The sequence below is a fragment of the Heloderma suspectum genome, chromosome 2 (genome assembly GCF_057233095.1).
Source record: "Heloderma suspectum isolate Gila_16-S chromosome 2, 16-S_ref, whole genome shotgun sequence".
Classification (NCBI taxonomy): domain Eukaryota; kingdom Metazoa; phylum Chordata; class Lepidosauria; order Squamata; family Helodermatidae; genus Heloderma; species Heloderma suspectum.
The window spans coordinates 198,094,438-198,114,380 of record NC_139459.1 but is presented as its reverse complement, the minus strand read 5'-3'; the positions used below and the strand labels follow the sequence as shown (position 1 = coordinate 198,114,380).

The window sequence follows — 19,943 nt, the reverse complement described above, 5'->3', positions numbered from 1 at the left end:
GTGTAATTCAGGTTAGCTCTGTTCCAGGGAAGGTATCCAGAACAAAACAGTAGGGAGGTTCTGCTGTGCACTCCTGCGTGCATCTCCAAGGGCAATGCTAAGTGTTATTTGGTGCCAAACCATTTAGGGCTTTAAAGGTAAGAACCAGCACCTCGAATTGGGCCTGGAAAAGGCAGCCAATGAAACTCATTTAGAATTGGTGTGACACACTGCTGACAGCTGTATTCTGTACTAACTCAAGTTTCTGAACAGTCTTCGAGGGCAGACCCAGGTATAATGTGTTGTAGTTGTCAAGTTGGCTATTACATTGCCAGTGGTGGGAGATGGAAGTGGGAGGCCTGGCTTGCTCCTGTGATTTCAGTGGAGGGTTGATATCCAGGAATCAGGAGGTGCTGTTTTTCGTTGCATGTAGCTAAATGTCCTGATTTTTAAAACTGTGATTTTATTATTATTATTATTATTGCCAACCTGATACTTTTACTGAGAGGTGGCCTAAAACAACTTAAAAAAATGCTTTAAATCAAACTGCAGTTAAATGGGACAGCTAAAGAAGCTGGTGCAGATATTGGCAACTGTAGGCTTGGTTCTTCTTGAGGCAAGGCTCAATAGCTGGAACTGCTTTTCATACTGTCAGGGGAAGGTTGTCAACCATCAGGTATTTTACCTGCCCATGTGGTATTTGTGCCTCAGGGTTAGGATCAAGTCCTTTGTGGAATAAACCAACTAGATAAAGCAGGAGGTGCCCCTCCCACCCCATGACCCAATTTCTGCCTCCCCTGAGCTTCCAAATACTCCAGACTCCACCCTCTTCCCTGACCAGTCAAAGCCTATGTAGCTCAAGTATTTTTTAAAGGCACAAGCTGGCAGTCCAAAGCTGGGAGTCATCAATCCAACAGTCAGAACGCTTGAAGTCTGTTGCTAAGCCAGTAATGTATTGGTCAAACCAGTAAAACTGTGTTCTATCAGGTAACCAGTATCATGGCCAAAAGGCTAGTAAACTCCAGGTTTGGCCAAGGTTTGCCTTACAATGTAGCAGATTTTGCCAGTCCCTATCAGAAGCAGAGACATCACCTTGCCGACAAAGGTCTGTCTAATCAAAGCTATGGATTTCCCAGTAGTAATGTATGGCTGTGAGAGCTGGACTATAAGGAAGGCTGAGCGCCAAAGAATTGATGCTTTCGAACTGTGGTGCTGGAGAAGACTCTTACGAGTCCCCTGGACTGCAAGGAGGTCCAATCAGCCCATCCTAAAGGAAATCAACCCTGACTGCTCATTGGAAGGACAGATACTGAAGCTGAAGCTCAAATATTTTGGCCACCTAATGCAAAGAGAAAACTCTCTGGAAAAGACCCTGATGCTGGGAAAGACTGAAGGCAAAAGGAGAAGGGGACGGCAGAGGATGAGATGGCTAGATAGCATCACCGATGCAATGAATATGAACTTGAGCACACTCCAGGAGAGAGCGCAGAACAGGAAGGCCTGGCGTGCTATGGTCCATGGGGTCACGAAGAGTCAGACACGACTGAACAACAACAATCCATAACCTGTCAGGCTTGATTTTGGCCTGCTTGATTCTACTCTTGCTCCACCCTGGTCCACAAAATCCTGGCTCAAGATATGATCCATGCTACCAGATGTACCCTAGATTTTGGCCTGGCTATCAAGGGGACCTCCTATCTTAGTATGAACCTGCTCAGTTGCTAAGATCAGCTAGAGAGGCACTTTTGAAGATGCCCTTGCTTACAGAGGCCCACTTGTTGGGCACGTGGGAAAGGACTTTCTCCTGTGTTGCTCCCAAACTCTGGACCATGCTCCCTCTGCAGTTATGATTGGTCCCCACTCTCTCTGCATTCAGGAAGGGGTTCAAAATACATCTTTTTAACCTGGCTTTTAAAATTGTTGTTACGGTTTTTAAGGTGGTGGTTTTTAAAAAACATTTTACTATGTCTATTTGTTTATAATGTTTGTTTTCCAAATTTTTATAAACTACCTTGGTTGGTTCCAGAAAGGTGGTACAGAAATACAATAAAATCATCAATAAAAATAAATAGATCTTCCTGCCCTGGACATGCTTAGAGAATAGTCCCTGCAAAATGTAGCAGTAAAGAGGAAAGGGGCACTCTGAACCTGTGCAGTACACTTTCCCCCTTTCTGCTAAGCAACTCGCCTTCACCAGACATGATTCAAGGTCTCCTGCCACTCTTGAGGTTCCAGACATGCTCCCCGTACAAGTGCAGAGCATGCCCCTGGAACCTCCTGCAACATCACAGGGGATTCTGAGATGAAATTTCATTTCATACCAGAGCCAGTTGGGCCATAACCAACACTAGAGTCCAGACTGCCTTGACCATAGCTGGTACCTACCTCTTGCATCGTGCTATCCCGTCCGAGGCAACTGTCTGACCTGCCCCTATTGGGATGAAGACAAAAGGCCAGTCATCTTAGGGCAAGCTGGTGCCCTCCAGATGTTTGGGATTGTGATGCCTATCAGCCCCAGCCTCCTTGGTAAATGGTCAGGGATTATGGAAGTTGTAGTCCAAAACATCTAGAGGTCACTGGGTTGTTTATCCTTGTCCTAGGGCGTGGCTAAGCCAAACATTACCTGAGTAAGGCTATCGGGTCATTTGCCAGTCACTGGCTGGCTGTCGCAATGGATTCCTAGGTATCTTTCTTCCCAATCCTTCTGACCAAAACTATGAACACACTTGCAACCTCTTGTATGCTGCTAACCCAGAGCTTTCCACTGGGCTACAGCTCCACATAGGGCCCCTTCGGGGCTATGCTATATGGCTGAAGGCAGTGCCATACGCAGCATAGCAAGAAGGAGAAAGGTGTAGGCCCACAGGGGTGGGAGACCTACGGCCCCTCCGAATGTTGTGGGACTTTAACTCCCATCAGCCCCAGCCAGCATGGACAAAGGTGGGAGTTGTAGTCCAACACCTGGAGGGCCACAGGAAGACTTCCCAGAGGTGTTTCCTGGAAGATTAGAAAGACCCTCTCAGGGGTCTGTTTCCACCTGGTCACGCAGATAGAGTGTTCCTCGGAAGAGCAGGAGGCTTGGGCCTGATCCTGCCTCTCCTTCCCACCCACCCCTACTTGAGGTTCATGTTGCCAATAGGATTCCCCCAAAGTAAGCTGTGCCTTGTAGAGGATACTTCATCGGCACCCACCTGAGGTGGGATTTGAACTCCGCTTCTGATTTCCTGAGGTGGCTATGAGCTCCCATTCTGCCTTGCGTGTGTAGCCCCACCTCCCTCTCACTTGCAAAATGCTGGCTCCCCTTATCATGCCATGACATAGACATCGTCTGTTTCCAGAGCAGGGCCTGGGTCTTTCCCCTGGGGTACCTGTGGGTTCTTCATGTTATCCTCCTACTAACAGTACCATTGTTTCTCAGGCAGGTGGAGGTGTTGTGATCTTTTTCGACTGCCTGGTTGTGTGTTGTGTATAGAAGTTGTACTAGGATCAGTCACATCATGGTCCGGCTATTGCTACATGTTGATTGGTACCTTCCCTTCATGGGTAATGCAGGGGCAGGGTCAATGCGCAACATCATGACTGATGGGTGGCAGCAGAATTTCCAGGGATTCTGTGGGAACATTGGTCAGTGTTGCTACCTTCACTTTTATCTCTGCAGCTACTGCTGAGCTGTTGATTCTGCTGCTGGGCATGCCTTGAATCACAACTTTATGCAGTAGCTCTGGCATGATGTCTGCCAACACAAAGGACCACAGGATCAGCCTGCCCATCACCACTTTAGGAGCCCTTTTCTGTGCTACAGACCAGTGTGACCACTGTTTTACATTGTTTTTCCTGTGTATGATCTAAGAGCTTTGAAAATCTCAAGATTTAAAGTAGCTAGCAAGTATTTGATAGACAAAACGCATCCTGATGCAGGGGTGGGAAGAAGGTAGATCTCCAGATGTTTGGACTTCAACTCCCAGAAGCCCCTGCCAGCATGACCAATGGCCAGGAATGCTGGGAGTTGAAGTCCAAAACATGTGGAGAGCCACTTTCTTTCTACCTCTGTCCCAGTGCACCCTGCTGGAAACAATGACTGAGAGGCTATTCAGGACCCCGGAGCACGAATACACAATGGATTTATTTGGAGAGTTTCAGAGTGTAACATAACAAGGGCACAGTGAGTTACAATCCACCCGCCGAAAAAGAACCACTAGATTAAACATTAAACATAGCCACGGTGTGTAAAAATACCCAAATTGCTAGTTATTGGACACTTAATTACATAAGCACAGGAGGGATTGGCACCAATGGGGAAAATGGCTGGCACCGTTGTGTGTGGAGATATGGTACATAATGCATTTCTATTTGATATGCACATAAATAAATACAGAAAGAAGCCTTTATGAGGTTTAGGGTTAAGAGAGAAAGAGAGTAAACAGAAATATAAGCTCTCAGAGGAATGGAGAACCTGGGAAATACTGATACACAATATTAATCTGAGATTACGATTAGAAAAGGGAAACCTTGAGAAGGAAGGAAAAGGACAATTGAACTATTTTGAGTATGTTTTCAGCCCAAAGCAAAACACACAGTACAATCTTATTAGATGAAATATAATCTTCTGCTAAACAGGAAAGCCAAGCAGGCCTGTCTCCTTCTCTGACTGTGAAATGAACTGTTCGTTCCAGTCGACAAGATGAGTCTAGTCACTAGAAATCCCAACACCAAAAAGGCTCAGCATCTATGAACTACAAGTGGGTGGGCGTGGTGGGGGAGAATGGTTGGCTTCTAGCACAGATTGCACCCACATTTCTACCCCACCAGACCCACTTTTGGTTCATGCACACCACCCCAGCAGAGATGTTTTGAGTGTTTGGCGATCACAAGTGAAATGCAAAATACTGACGCACAGGTCACATAAGCATTTGAACTGGACCCTTCACTCAGAACATGGTCTGAAGGCGCATGATGCAGCAACGTTGCTGACGTTAAGCAGGTCTGACTCTGCTTGGTGCATGGATAGGACACCTCCAGGGAACCCCACATACACTATCCTGAGTTCCAAGGAAGAAAGGGAGGATATAAAATGTAATAGTACAAGCATCCAAAGGCACTCTCGTGTCATGTTCTGACATGTGACATTTTGCAAGTTAGGCATATATAGAAAAGTTAGGCATTTTTATACATGTTGACTAGTAGGTGCCAAAACTACATTAATAGTACAATCCTATGCACATCTACTTGGGAGTAAGCTCCATTGTATTTGTGTCTGCAAAGTGCTGTCCCAGGAGGCTGTTCCAAGTGGTCCGGAGCCTGGTTGGTCCAGTTGCTCCGGAACCGCTGGAGCATTCTAACGCCTCCCATGAGGCTTTGGCAAGGCACTTTGTGGATAAAATTGATCGGATCAGGAGTGTTATTCCATGCGCTGTGGATACAGTTAACAAGTGAGAGGCGGCCTGTGGAAAACCAGTTTTGTGGGATCGGTTCCAGCTTCTTCCTTCTGATGAAGTGGACAAGGTGCTTTCATCTGTAAGGCCGACCACCTGCTTACTTAATCCTTGCCCATCTTGGCTCATTATGAGCTGCAGAGAGAGATTGGGTGAGGGGATCAGGGCGGTGGTGAACGCCTCCCTTGAGGAGGGAGTGATGCCACCAGCCTTGGAAGAAGCCGATTACCTAGATCCGTTTCAATCGGGCTTCAGGCCTGGGCATGGGACAGAAACGACCCTGGTCACCTTGGTGGATGATATGAGGAGGGCTTTGGATAGGGGTGAACGCTCCTTCCTTGTTCTTCTTGACCTCTCAGCGGCTTTTGATACCATTGTCCACGGTATCCTCCTGGACCGCCTGGAGAGGATACATTGGAGACATCGTATTACGGTGGTTCCGGTCCTTCCTTTCTGGCAGGTACCAGAGGTGCCACAGGGCTCCATCCTCTCCCCAATGCCATTTAACATCTATGTGAAGCTGCTGGGGGCTATCATCAGGAGGTTTGGGGCACGGTGTCATCAATATGCGGATGACATGCAGCTCTACCTCTCGTTCAAATCTTCAGCAGGGTTGGCTGTGGAATCCCTGCCTAAATGTCTGGAGATGGTGAGTGGCTGGATGGGGAGGAATAAGCTGAAGCTGAACCCTGACAAGACTGAGGAACCCTGACAAGACTGAGGTGGGAGACAAGAGGAGGTTGGGGGATGTTGACCTGGTGCTGAATGGGGTATGGCTACCCTTGAAAGACCAGGTCTGCAGCCTAGGGGTCATTTTAGACTCCTAGCTGTCCATGGAGGCTCAGGTGTCAGCCATGAGCCGGACAGCATTGTACCAACTCCATCTGATACGGCGGCTGCACCCCTACCTTCCCGACCATCAGCTCCCATCGGTAGTACATGCCCTGGTCTCCCCTCGTCTAGACTACTGTAATGCGCTCTACGTGGGGTTACCTTTGAAGATGGTTCGGAAGCTGCAGCTGGTGCAGAATGCAGTGGCTCGCCTGATTAAAGGCAGCTGCCGGCATGATCGCATCACTCCAGTGCTGAAGGAGTTGCACTGGTTACCAGTTGTTATCCAGGCAAAATTCAAGGTGTTGGTTTTGACCTTTAAAACCCTATACGGTTCCGGCCCAGCTTATCTCAAGGAACGTCTCCAGCAACACCAGACAGGCCACTCAGCAAGATCAGCCTCAGATGGCCTTCTCTCTGTCCCATCAGCCAGGACAGCCAGGCTGGTGAGGACGAGGGAGAGGGCCTTCTCTGTGGTGGCCCCCACTCTGTGGAACTCCCTCCCTAGGGAACTCCGCCATGCCCCCTCTTTAATGAGCTTCCGCCACGCACTGAAAACTTGGTTATTCAGGCAGGCATTTGGGGTGGGTTAGGGTATTTTTAAATAATGTTTTAATGTATAATTTTACTGTTTTAAATTGTGCTGTTGTACATCACCCAAAGTGGCTGCGTGACCAGCCAGATGGGCGATTAAGAAATTTAATTAATAACTAACTAACTCAGCAGGACCTATTTCTGAGTAGACATGCAAAGGATTGGGCTGTAAATCATGAACAGTGGGGCAGCAAAAAGAAAAAAAGCCAAGAAATAATTCACTTCTGGCAACCAACATAACATTCTGTGTTCTGCACTGTGATAGTCGTTGAGTCCAAAAATTTCACAGTGCAAATTTTCTCACACCCTTCCACAGCCAGCATGCGCCGTGTCAATTCTGTGTAAGTAAAATGATGCATTTGTGAGTTTGTACGCTTATAAAGCAAGATCGGTTAATCTAGTCCCAACCAAACGTCCAGGGCACGTTAAGCTTACGCCAAGGAAGGTTTCTGCTCAAAAATTCTGTGCAGGGTGGGGGTGGGGTGGGGTTGAAATGGGTGGCACCCCTCATGAAATCAACTACTATGTGATGATTCGATCATGCAAGTACAACATGCAAATTTGGTCACACTATCCATCAAAGAGGATAATTAAGCTATTTTAGCGTTTATTAATGAAAGAGTATAATTTAAGGTGCAAAATTTATGTGAATATCTTCTACATGCATGCAATCACACATATAGGAGATGTCAGAAGGGCTTCAAGTGCAAAAAGAATAATTATCATGCACTGCTCTTGTAATGGAGAATGCGCCAGCAACTAAATTGAACCACCTGAAAAAATCTTGCTCAGCACAGGAGTGTGCTGAATCAAAAACTAGTATAATTTTTCAACATGTGTCCGATTTCCACTTGATTTTTATGAACCTGTGCAGTATTTGAGGTGGCTAACAGAGACATGATATTTCAAATCTTTCTGCATGTGCATGTGTGTGCGTTATGACAAAAGTTATTAAAATTACAACTGTATAACTGTCCAAAGCTACCCCGATATTTTTAATGATTGTGTAAACTGTGGTCCTATTGTCTTGATTCATATATCAGTCACTGTGTATTATTCCATGTTCACATAGAAACAATATTTCAAACAGCTCTGCGTTTGCACACATGTACAATATCACATGCTCCAGTATCTGAAAATGATCACTGTTTTAGTCCACAAATGGTGTCAATTTGGTGCTTTTCTCTAAAACTACACAATTGGTTGGCTATGTTGGTTGCCAGAAATGAACAGTTTTTTGGATCTTCTATCCCACTACTAGAATCTGCCATCTAATTAGAACAGCTGGAGTTAGCTCCTGAGGAAGCGGAGCAAAAACACGAGCAAGGAATAAGGGCGGGAAGGTGCTGTTGCACTCATGTCCTGTTTCTAGGTTTCCCACAGGAAGCTGGTTGGCCATTGTGTGAACAGAATGCTGGATAAGATGGACCCTTGGTCTGATCCAGCATGGCTGTTATGTTCTGAAAAACCACCTAGCTTCATCTGTAATATATCTGATGGGACAGGTGCCATTCTGCATCTAAAAGACAGCACTTGGGAAGAGGGGTGCCATGAAGAATACTATTAGTGACACGCTTGCAAAACATGGCAAAGATCATTTAGCTGTACTGTTACACAGAAGAGAAATTATTGACTTGACTTCCTAGGGAAACATTAACTCAGTAAGTATTTCTGTTCCTTTCATTGCTATTGTTTTCTTCAGAGAAACTCAGCCTGTGTGAAGGGTTCATGGAGTACAGTGCTGTGTTAAGGAAGCTGTTTTATTTCTAGCCGACTAACCCTTATTGCGGTGGATGGGGTGGGATGTAAGCAGGAAGGGCTTGTTTATTGTAAGGATCCTTATGGCTGGACAGCACGTCCAGAGACACTTGCAGCACCCTATGGAAATCCCTGCCCATGAGGGCTGAGTCTCCCAGCATTAAGGGTGGTGGAGGAACAGTTTTAGTCTCATTTCAACAGTGTCCTTAATTGCAAATTTCCCCATAAGAGTGAATAGCAGTCAGTCACTTACATACCTGTTTAAGCACTTGCCTAGTCACCATAGGTGACTAGGAATTCCACACAGGCAAGGAAGCAGACTGGTGAAGGAGAGATGGAGTGCTCTGTCCCTCCGCTGAACTTGTCATAGAAAATGCAGTTCTCTGTCCCTCCTCTGCCAGCTGAATAGTAAAAAGAAATGCTTACAGGCTAGTAACTTTTGTGGGCTTGTTTACAAGGCAGCATGTACGTAAAGGAAAATAAAAGGGTGCACTCAGAGACACAATTGGGATCAATGAGGCTAAGCTTGGAATGGATGGATCCATCTATTTCTGGTCTATATCAATTTTGCATGAGTTCATTCATAAGACTATTTCATTCTGTTTCCACATTACTCAGTGATTTTTTTAATCCGCGTGAAAATGTGTATTTAAATAGTATCTTCATATGTATTTTTGAAGGTATTTTCTCCCAAAATATGCATTTCTAAGTTTGTTCTATCTCAAAGTATGCACATCTAAATGTATTTTATCCTAAAATACACATTTTTAAACACATTTTTGGTATGTGTTTTGAGCCGAGAAGTGGATTGCAAAACCTGAAGGATAATTAGACACATTAGTCTGGGAAGTACAGAACAGAACTTTGCATCAGAATCCCCAAAGATCTAATTCTGCAAACATCTCTAGGCTAAACCTACTTCTTGCTCCTGGTGAGCCCAGACTTTGAAAAGAAAGCTTGCTCCTACCTGCACAGCCTGGCCTCTTCATCTGTATATCACCCCAACCCAAGTTCCATGTTTTAGTCAAGTTAGGCAGGGGTTGGGTTGACGGGCACATTTGAAATGTTGAAAGGTTGCCATGGGTCATCTCACAAAATGGCTGCCATGGAGGTGCCTTGCCCATTCATAAAATGGCTGCCATGCCGGCATGGCCAACAACAGAACACTCATTTTCCAGAAGGCAATCTGGTGAGACTAAAAACAAAAAAGCAACTTGTCCAAGGCCCTAAGTACAAGGCAGAGTTGGGGCCTGAGCTCCAAAACACAAGACCACTCTTTCAAATCCAAATAAAGATGGCACGGGAGGGCAGGACTTTGCTTTGCAGCAAGCCAGCCTCCCAATTAAATATGTATTTTTTTAAAAAAATATCTTAAGAAATAAAATAAAAATCAGGAGGGGCAGAGAGCCTAGTGGGCACCAGTACAGGTGTTGGTGGGCACACTGGTGCCACGGTCACCACATTGGTGACCCAGCGCTAGAATGTGATGGAACACCGGAAGCCAACTTTAGATTTTTATTTTAATTATTTGTTTAATATATTTGTATGCTGTCCTTCAGTATGAATATTCTTAGGGGACCAGTGAAGAATAACAGCACAATCCTATGCATTTCTACTCAGAATTAAGTCTCACTGAGTTTGATGGGCACTTACTCCCAGGTAAGTATAAATAGGATTGCGGCCTTATGAATCCTGAACATCTGGACAGGAAAGCCCAGAGAAACCATGCCCAGTATCCAAAACTGGTCTGGCTGTGCTGTAAGAGGGTAAGAGAAGGAGACACGGTGGAAGGCATGAAAGGCATGGGGATGAGCCTGGGGTTCACATCCTAACAGTGGCCATCTTTGAAGTGTTCCATTATTCTGGGCATGCACTACTGGCTGCATTAGACCAGGATTCTCTCCCCTCCTACCCCCTCCGGAACAAATGGAATCATGCAAGGGCTCTGATCATGGCAGCACTACACTTGACTAAATCCGCTGCTTTCAATGGAGTCACGAGTCAGTCACAATCTGTACAAGGAAACTGTAAACTGCTCTTTCACAAAAGCTCTGCTGGTGCATGCGCTTCGCATCTAAGTCATAAGACGGGCAACTTCCACTATTTTATTTCAAACCAGGCTATTTTTAGGAAGCTTCTTCAAGCCTCAGAGACTCAGAGCAAAATCCAAGGCGTTCCAGCCTTCACTTTCAAATAGAAGCGTATGGTTTTCCCCTAGTCGTAATGCTGCTGAACACCTAGGTTATTCCAAAATTACACTCTAAGTTACAATGTTGGTCCAGCCGTTAGCGTGCCTTGCAGTTTAAACAATTTTCAGCCCCATTCTCTAAATTTTACCCAGGCTTTGTGTGGTCATGTTATTGCATTATTTCACCACATTATATCATGCACTTAATAGGATTTATTTATTCATTTCTATACTGCCCAATAGCCGAACCTCTCTGATAAGAGAGCTTCTCTCTCGGATAAGCCAAGGTTACTAAAACTGCTATTCTGTAATGGTCAACTTTGCCCAATATTGTCAGCAAAGGCAATGCTGACAATATTGAACAAAGTCAGCAGCAATAGGGCAAGAAAGGTAGCAGCCCTGAATACAGACAAAATGTGGGGAAGCGAGGCACGTAGCTAGGTTTAGCCGTAGGAACAGAGACTGCAGTGAAGCGCGGGAAGGAGGGCACACCAACCTCATGGCCTCCAGATATGTTAGATTACAACAGCCATCCCAACCGTTGGCCATGCTTGCTTGGACTGTGTCAGGCTCGCCTGGAGGAGTCCTCCTTTGAGGAGGAGCTGGAGGCCCCAGAAGCCCAGGGTATCCCAGACCACCAGACCCACAGGAGCCTGAACCCTCAAGGGAGGTGGCTGCTGGGCTGTCCCTGTCAAGAGAAAGGGACTCTGCCTCTGAGGCAGAAGCTGAGCCACCCCCTGATCCCTGGGAGCACCGTCACATCAAGTGACAGGCTAGAAGGCCTCCTGTGTGAAGGAGTGCTCGCCTCCAGAAAAGGTCTCTGCAGAAGAAAGGGACTCCTCAAGAGTAGGCTCTGGAAAGGGAGCTCTGATGGCTGCAGCTGAGCTCTGGGTGGGGTCTGGCTGGCTTTGGGCCTAAAAGCCTTCACTAGAAGCCCAGCCAATGTTGGAACAACTTGGTCCATCCAGCCTCTGCTGTGTACCGTGCCTCCTGAATTGTGCCCGGTGACTGATGCTCTGTTTACTGACCTTTTGGACTGGCTGGGGAATGCTGGGAGTTGTAGGCCTTTTCTCTGTCTAAGCATGCATGGGATTGTGCCCTCACTGTGTTTGACCTCTTGCTTACCCCGAGTACTCCTGCTGCCGCCTGATCTTCATTGCCTGCCTGACTCACTGCGTTCTGACCTCTGCCTGGATTTTGACCGCTCCTGCCTTAGCCTAAACCTCCTTGGACTGCAACCTGCGTGCTTGACCAGTTGCTTGCCAACTTGACTATTCTGCTGTACCACCCTGTGTATTTGCTTGCGAACAGCCAAGACGTAATCTAGAGTAGGACAGGCTGGTGGGAGTTGTAGTTCAACACATCTGGAAGGCACCAGGTAGGATGGGAAGGCTGCGGTAGCTCCACAGCGGTTTCAAGGGGTATGCCAGCAAGTGCACAATTCAGTTCATTGTAGCTCTCTGATGAAAAATAAACCTCGAATGAAAAACAAACCTTTGCGCTGAAAAATGAGGATGAGAACATAGCATCACCCCATTTAAAACTATGATTGCAGGGTATCCTAAATACTCAGAAATCGACACAAGTTTTTTAAACAGCTATTTAAACACCAGTAACTTCAGGGCCGGTGTGGTGTAGTGAGCTAGAGCGGGAGGGCATGTTGAATCCAGTTCAAACCTCATCTCAGACACAAACTCACTACGAGGCACTGGGCAAGGTACTCTTCTCAGCATTATCTCCGGCCCTTGCAAACTTCCATTTGTAATATGGGGAAGGTAATAGCAGTGGCCCACCTTACAGGGCTGTAGTAAAGATTACATTACATGGGAACCACTTTGGACACTTGACAGACATTACGTAAACGTCTGAGTATTATTGGGAGGATAGGGCAGCCTTCCGTAAAATAGTGTGCTCCAGATGTTTTGGACTGCAACTCCCATCATCCCTCACCATGGGCCATGCTGGCTGGGGCTAATGGGAGCTGACATCTAAAATATCTTGAGGGCACCAGCTTTGGGAACACTGGGTTAGAGATTAACGAAAGCTTTTGAAGAATACAGTTCTTAGTCCTTGAGGTGCCACAAGACTCTTTATTGTTCATACTCCTGATAACATACGCAAGGCTTTGTTTGGCGTCTAATTTGCCTCCAAGGTTTTCACCCTTCTGGGACAGGCAAACTGATTCTCAGACAAATTAGTCACCGGAGCCTAACAAATGAGCTGTGGAGGAACAAGATTTATGATGAAAGAACATGGAAGCTGCCATCCTTCACATGACGGCTGCAAAGCTTTCATTACAGAGCTGGGCTGTGCCTTGGCAAACTGCAGCGGAGCAAATTAAGCAGCAGCGACTGTCTGTGGAACACGTGACAATTCACCATGGAACAGCAGCCAAGGCTTCTACATGGTCATCTGAATCCGGTTGCTATGCAACAGGGATAACTTGCTCCTCAGCAGGCCGCTTCACGGAGGTACGCACAGGATGCTGCTCCCGCTGCAAACACACACCTCTTTTCTTGGGGCTGGGAAAACGATGCACACGAGGAGCATGCTTCAGAAACCAATGCTCCCCCATATTGCCAATGAAGCTGGTGGAGGCTGGTGGTTCTGATGTCAGTGGGGTGGTGAATCCGCTCCAGGTTTCAGCCAGCAGCAGTCTGAATGCTAAAGGAGCTGTCCAATGTAGCTCCCACACCTCAGATAGCTGGCTCGTTTAGAGTTCAGGCTGCTTCTGACTGAAATCCGGAGCAGATTCGCCACCCCACTGACATTGGAACCACCAGCCTCCACTGGATAAAGCATATGATTAAAAAATACTAATTCAAAATAGAAGCACATCCTACTTCAGCCACGTACCACCATGGGCCTAATTCATATGATGGCAAGTAGAATTCCTTTTGTAATTCATGCTGACTATCCATAGGGCCAACTGATCATGCGAGTGAGTACAAACTGCTGGCTGGCATGCACTTCCTAATATTTTTTTTCTCTTCTTTTTTTCTTTGCAGTTATTTTTTCCCCTGGCTTGGACATACAGCGATATGGAAGAAAGCTCACCTTCTGATTTGGACCTGTCACATCACTAGTAAAGGTACCGGAGCCCTGACAGAAAAAATGTTGGCAATCCTAACCACAAACAGTAAGGCTTTTCACATAGTGCTGAATGGCGATTTGTACTTGTGATGACCAGTCAAGTGACCAACGCAAAACACATTTTCAATACATAACGGAAAACAACTTCCATGGTCTGAATGGAAATAAACTCAGTTCATCACTATATAAAGCCACACATTCATGCCTGCATCAGGGCATGGGCAATTCCAATGCATCAGTCAGGAGAACTTTTGCAAGTAAAACACAAGCCAGAGAATAAGTTTCAAGTTGTTAGAAACATACACACATAGCCTTTTTTTTTAAAGGAATCATATATTCAGAGCACCATTAAGGGAGTGTCCCTACTCTGTAGATCAGGAATGGGGAATCTGCGGCCCTCCAGATCTTGTTGGATTGCAACTTCTATTAGCCCCATCCAGCATTGCCAAGGATGATGGGAGTTGTAGTCCAGCATCTAGAAAGCCAAAGGTTCCCCACCCCTGCTTTAGGTGCTAAATGCAGGTCCACAGAGCAGACAACATATTCCTGAAGACACAACTTCATGGAGGCAGATAACCCATTCCAGTTGTTTGCATTCGTTACCACATTCACAATCATATGGATTATATGTCTTTTCCTCAGGTCAGTTTGCACATTAGTCTCAAAAGAGGGAGGTGGTCTTTAACTGGAAGAGGCCATTATATATCTACTAGCACACATTGTAGGGACACACACACCCCATTTGTGACAAGACACCGTTGTTCTTCAAATAACAGAGCTCTCTCTCACACAGTTCCTGTTCCTTTAATTATTGCACCAATATAGGCATAAATAAATTCACAAGCAAAATATTCTAGCACTGTATAGACATGCAGGGAAGTGGGACTTGATGAATTTCCACTTGCTTCATGCACCTATTAACAGTACAACACTCATGAGATAAAACGATGGCAACTCTTAAGTACTGAAGGATGACTCTGTCTCCCTCTGAACTTTTCTAAACAAGGCATTTATTCTGTGCTCAATGATTCCTTGTTTATGGGTTCTTTAGATGTCGTCATGATCCTCCAGTTTTGCTTTTGTTTTTTAAGAGCACTTTCCTGAGATTTTTTAGAGCTGGGAAAATTAGTATTATTTCTGAAAGCAACAGAAAAGGTATTTTCCTACTTGTGTAATTGTGATATGCCACTACAGCACAGCACCACCTAGAGCTTATGTAATGGAAAAGCAGGAAAGGTAAAGCTGTTTGTATAGCGCTCGGATCTCAATTCTGCAACGAAATTGAAAGCAGATACAGTGATTAACAGCCTTGTGTAAAAAGCTCTTTATATATATATTTATGGCTAGGGGAAACATTTTTGCAAAACAAGACTGTGATGTAGCATATGCTAAGTCTCATCAGTGGAGGTGGGGAGGAGTTGCGTTTCCTGAAACTTATATGTACCCCCTGCCAACAAACAAACCCAAACAATTAGCCATGGTCCCATCTAACAAAGGGCTGGCCAAACAACATTCTTCTCCAGACAGGCATAGTAAAAAACAAACAAAAACAAACCACCGGTTAAAAACAGTAATATGAACATCAAAGCCAAGCATCCCTCACAATGAGGAAGATCTGAGATACATGGAACTCATAAGAACAGATTGTAATGGATCTGACTGCTTATCTAGGGTGCAGGGAGCTTCCAGGCAGACAGCTCCTAGTACTGTACCAATCAAAAATGTCAAGCAGCAGATCCGACTTTACCTCCATAGTGGCTTCCTACTGGTAAGAAAAAAGACAGAAGCACAGGTGGGGAAACACAGGAGGGTTACAAACTGAAGAGGAAGTTATGCAAAATTCTGTGAATGAGGCAGGGTGAATGGCTGGATAAAAGCCGCACCGGCATGACTCTGCCAATCAGCGGCTCCTGGGAAGTTTACAAGCAGAGCAGGATGAAGTTAGCCCCCCTTTTTTTTTCTTACACCCCTCCCCTGCAGATTCTGGAAATCGGAGGTATACTGCTCTTGAATAGACAGGCTCCATTTATCTAACAGCGTGGTTAGGCATGGGCAGACCTCACCTCCCCAGATTTGCTACTTCATGGTAGAGGGCAAGATGAGAGGCCAAAAATAATATTTTTCCCACCCTCTTCGTAAGTTTTTCAGCACGGGGGGTGGACATTAAAATACACACACATGGCGCAATCCTATGCACGTTTAGACAGAAACAAGGCTTACAGAAAAAGGCTTTTTCTGTCTAAACACGCATAGGGTTATGCCTACAAAAATCTTAACCTGTGGGGGGCTAAGTAGATGGCAAAAAGAGGCCCTTGGCCACAGCATCTAAGCGCATCCCACAGCGACTACAGCAGCACGGGAGGCAAAGGAAGGCGGAAGAGGCGCCTCGGCCGACGAAGCAGAACCCCGGCCTGCCCCCCGCGCCTCTCCTGCCCGCCCGCATCGCATTGCATCCCTTCGGCAGAAGGCGAACCCGAGCATCGCGCTCCGCCTTCGCTAGCCCCTCCCGCTCAGCTGTGCTCCCACGTTGAAGGACCCCCGCCCGTCCGCAGGCGGAGGCGCAGACAGTCGGGGTCACGTGAAAGAGAGAGTGCGCGTGTGTGTGTGTGTGTGTGTGTGTGTGTGTGTGTGTGTGTGTGTGTGTGTGTGTGTTGGGGGGGGTGACCTACTTTGAGCCAATAGCAAGTGGTCCCGCAGAGAGACCGTCAGCGCGAGTCCTCCGCCTAGCATCCGCCGCCGGCCCCCTAGCGGGATCTCTGACCTGGGACGTTAGACCAGGAGGCGGGACCGACAAAGGAGGAGGGGCCGCCTGAGGGAGGGGTTTTCGCCAGGAACGCGTGGAGGGGATTGGATGGGAAGGGGGAAGGGCGGGGCAAAGGCGTGCGCTGGGTAAACGGAGTGGAGGAGCAGAGCAGGGCGATGATGTTCGCTGGAGGGCAGGGTGGGAAGAGAGAGTCGCGTTTGGCAGGGGCGAGGGGAGGAATTCCCTGGGGAGCGCGCGGTTTGGAAAGACGATGTTTTGACGGGTTTGGATATCTTGGGGCCCAGTTCCAAGATAACCATTTGCTGGATGAACGCTCTGATCCTAACTACAGTTACCTGAGAGCAAGTCCCATTGGTTTAAGTATGGCTGACTTCCAAGAAAACACGCCTAGGGGAGGGGCTCCAGAGGCCCTCTTGTCTTTGTTTTCTATTAAGAAAAAAGAACGAGCATGATTTGAAAATAGCCACCAGGCAGCGTACTAAATGCAAGAAATTCCTCAGGGGGGATCTGGTGGTTGTTTGTCTTGCGTCAGAGAAAGCGCCCACGTTTACATGCGCGTATCATTCCGTATCTTTTTCAGTAAACTGCAGTGTATTGGGGTGCTTCTAGATGGAGGGCTCCCAGGGCTAACAATCAAAAGGCACTGTACAGCTTTTTCCCTCTGTCTCCACAGATTTTTGTGTGTGGAAAGAAAAAGGATGGAAGAGACAGTGGGAAAACATGGGAATGCAACATACTGAAGACGTCTGGACTGCTGTAAAATTCCATAAATGAGGCAGTGTGATTGCACAATTATAGCTTCATCTGGAAGTACCCATTGTGCAGCTGTTCCCTCTTTTCCTCTGTAATAGATTTTTTTTGTGGAAAGAAAAAAGAAACAGCATTGGGAAAACATGGGAGGGCTACAACTGGAAGATGATCATGTCTGGACCTTCTGTAAAATTCCATGAATGAGGCAGTGCAGATTGCGAGTAGCCTAGGTGGCTCACATTCAAAATGATAAAACATGAAAGCCCACAGTTTACGCCCGGAAGTATTAGGTCTACTGATTTTGTGCTGCATGCTTGGCAAATGGAATCTGGACAAGGAATGTGCCAGTCCTCCTGTAGGAGGAAGTCTAAAGGGCAGACGAGGATCTGGACTGTAGCAAGATCACTGTGGGCGGCCCAGTCCAAATCAGCAACAAGATTGCTGCACAAGAACTTTGCACAACCAGTTGTCTCCATTTTCATTCTGTTTCCTTTCCTCACACTTCAGTGCTCCAACACTAGCCTAGCTATGGGGGAATCTGTGTTTTGGATTACTTTAAGAGCTGGGTAGGGGATTTGGAGGAGGAAAATGCTTGTTCTGTAGCTCTTGTGGTAAGGAACAATTTGAGAAAGTGAAAATATACAAAGGGTCTCTCTATAGGACAAGCCCATGGTGCATAGCAGGGAGTTTTCCCATGACACTGAAGGCTTCTTCACACCCGGCTTTTATCCTGCGATTGAGATTGCTCCTTCATGGAAGTTTGCGGGCTGTTTACATGACACAGTGGCCCTGCCGTGACCCCCCAGGGCATCTCCTGCACTAAATGTCCTTTGTCCCATTTTTAAACAGATCGCAGATAATGAGTTTCCTCCATGAAAAGAGGAAAAGTGGCAAGAAGAGGAGAGAGATCAATGAAAAATAATGGAAGACTCAGATATGGGGAGAAGGAGCAGGGAAGGGAGTCAGTTGTGATCCTGCAATTAAAACAGAAGCAGAAAGCCCCATTTTAAATGCAGTATTTTAGGCTTGTGTAGAAATGTACTGAGGCTGCCTTTACATTAGCAGAAAAAGTCCACAGCCCTACCCTTGTGGAGCCTTTCTGCATTTACAGTGGGCTCCCAGACACAGCCATGTGATTGCTGAGAGAGGAAGCTTTTAATTTTCAAGGTTCCACAGAACTCAATGAAACTTTGCCTCTAGTGGCTGTTTTAATAGTGTATCAATCCAAGATTTTTTGAGACCTCATTTCTCCGGATCTTTTTAACATGGAATAACCAGGAAATACCTCTGGATGTGCCCTGGAGGTTGATGAAAAGGACCTGCAAGCTTCCATGAGTGAGGAATTTCAATAGCAGGATAAAAGCTCAGTGTGAAGAAGCCCTGAAAACTTCCCAATAAAAAAGGTTACAGTGGGTGAAGAAATACACACACACACACACACACTTCAATCACTGCACACAATTGGCTTGTGTGGAGGCAACTGCCACAGGAAGCAGTTCAATATCCTCAACCCATGCAGACTGGCCATAAGAAAGGGAAATATTTTGTCTGAACGTACTTGCCATAGGCCAGGGCAATTCTTACCCTCCCAGCCTTTGCAGTCTTGGGTTCCTTCTGGGGTGTCATTTAATTCTGTATTCTGTTGAATTCAGTGGGAGAGTTAAGCTCATGCTTTTGCTGAAATTGGCAGAATCTTAGAAGTGTTGCTTTTGCATATACAAAGTATTTACTGTGGCGGGGCCCTACTTTCTTCTTTTTAAAAAATAGAGTTTATGAAAAATAAAACGGAAAACATGATAAAAGATTTAGGAGAGAAAGTCAAACACAAGCTTTTGAGATTTTTCTGAAAAGAGGAAAAAGTGGAAGAACAAAGAATAACTTCAGAGAACCTTCAAGGGATGGGGAAAGGCTGCGTATCTAATAGAAGGCAAAATCTTCTGAAAGTGCTTGGGGGGGGGGGTTATCTGGAGGCAGAGATATGTCATCAGTAAATACTGTCATCAGTATTTATTGATTTACAGTTTATTTATTTATTTACAATAAGCACATTATATACCACTCCACATCAAAAGATTTCAGAGCGGTGAACAGCAAATATAAAAGAATAGAACACCATGTTAAAACAGTTAAAACATTTTTTAAAAGGCAAGTTCCAATAAGGCTGAATTTAATAGACCACAGCTGGTCACTCAAGGAAGTCCTCTTGAAATAACAATGTCTTGCAGAGGTGCCAGAAGGAACACAGCATCAATATGCTGATGACACCCAGCTCTACCTCTTCACGTCATCTAACTCAGATGAGGCAGTAGATGTCCTGAATCATTTTCTGAGCAGGATAATGGTCTGCGTGAGGGCCAATAAGCTGAAGCTCAGTTCAGAAAAGACATACATACTGCTAGTGGGTGGTTCATCTGCCCAGTTGAGGGATGTTGGCGGATGTTCAACCTGGTCTGGTGGTGACTGCACTCTCCCTGAAGGATCGGGTGTGCAGTTTGGGGGTGTTCCTGGATCCATCATTGTCTCTTGAGGCACAGGTGTCCTCAGTGGCTAAGAG

General features: G+C 46.1%; 1 long non-coding RNA gene across 1 annotated transcript; it reads right to left on the bottom strand.

Annotated features, from left to right (window-relative positions):
* Nucleotides 1-4,076: 4,076 nt before the first annotated feature.
* Nucleotides 4,077-16,638, bottom strand: LOC146353757 (uncharacterized). Its single transcript, XR_014788154.1, has 3 exons — nt 16,541-16,638; nt 8,852-8,995; nt 4,077-5,811 (listed from the first exon to the last, which is right to left on the bottom strand). It is a non-coding gene; the product is annotated as an uncharacterized LOC146353757 (long non-coding RNA).
* Nucleotides 16,639-19,943: the final 3,305 nt, after the last annotated feature.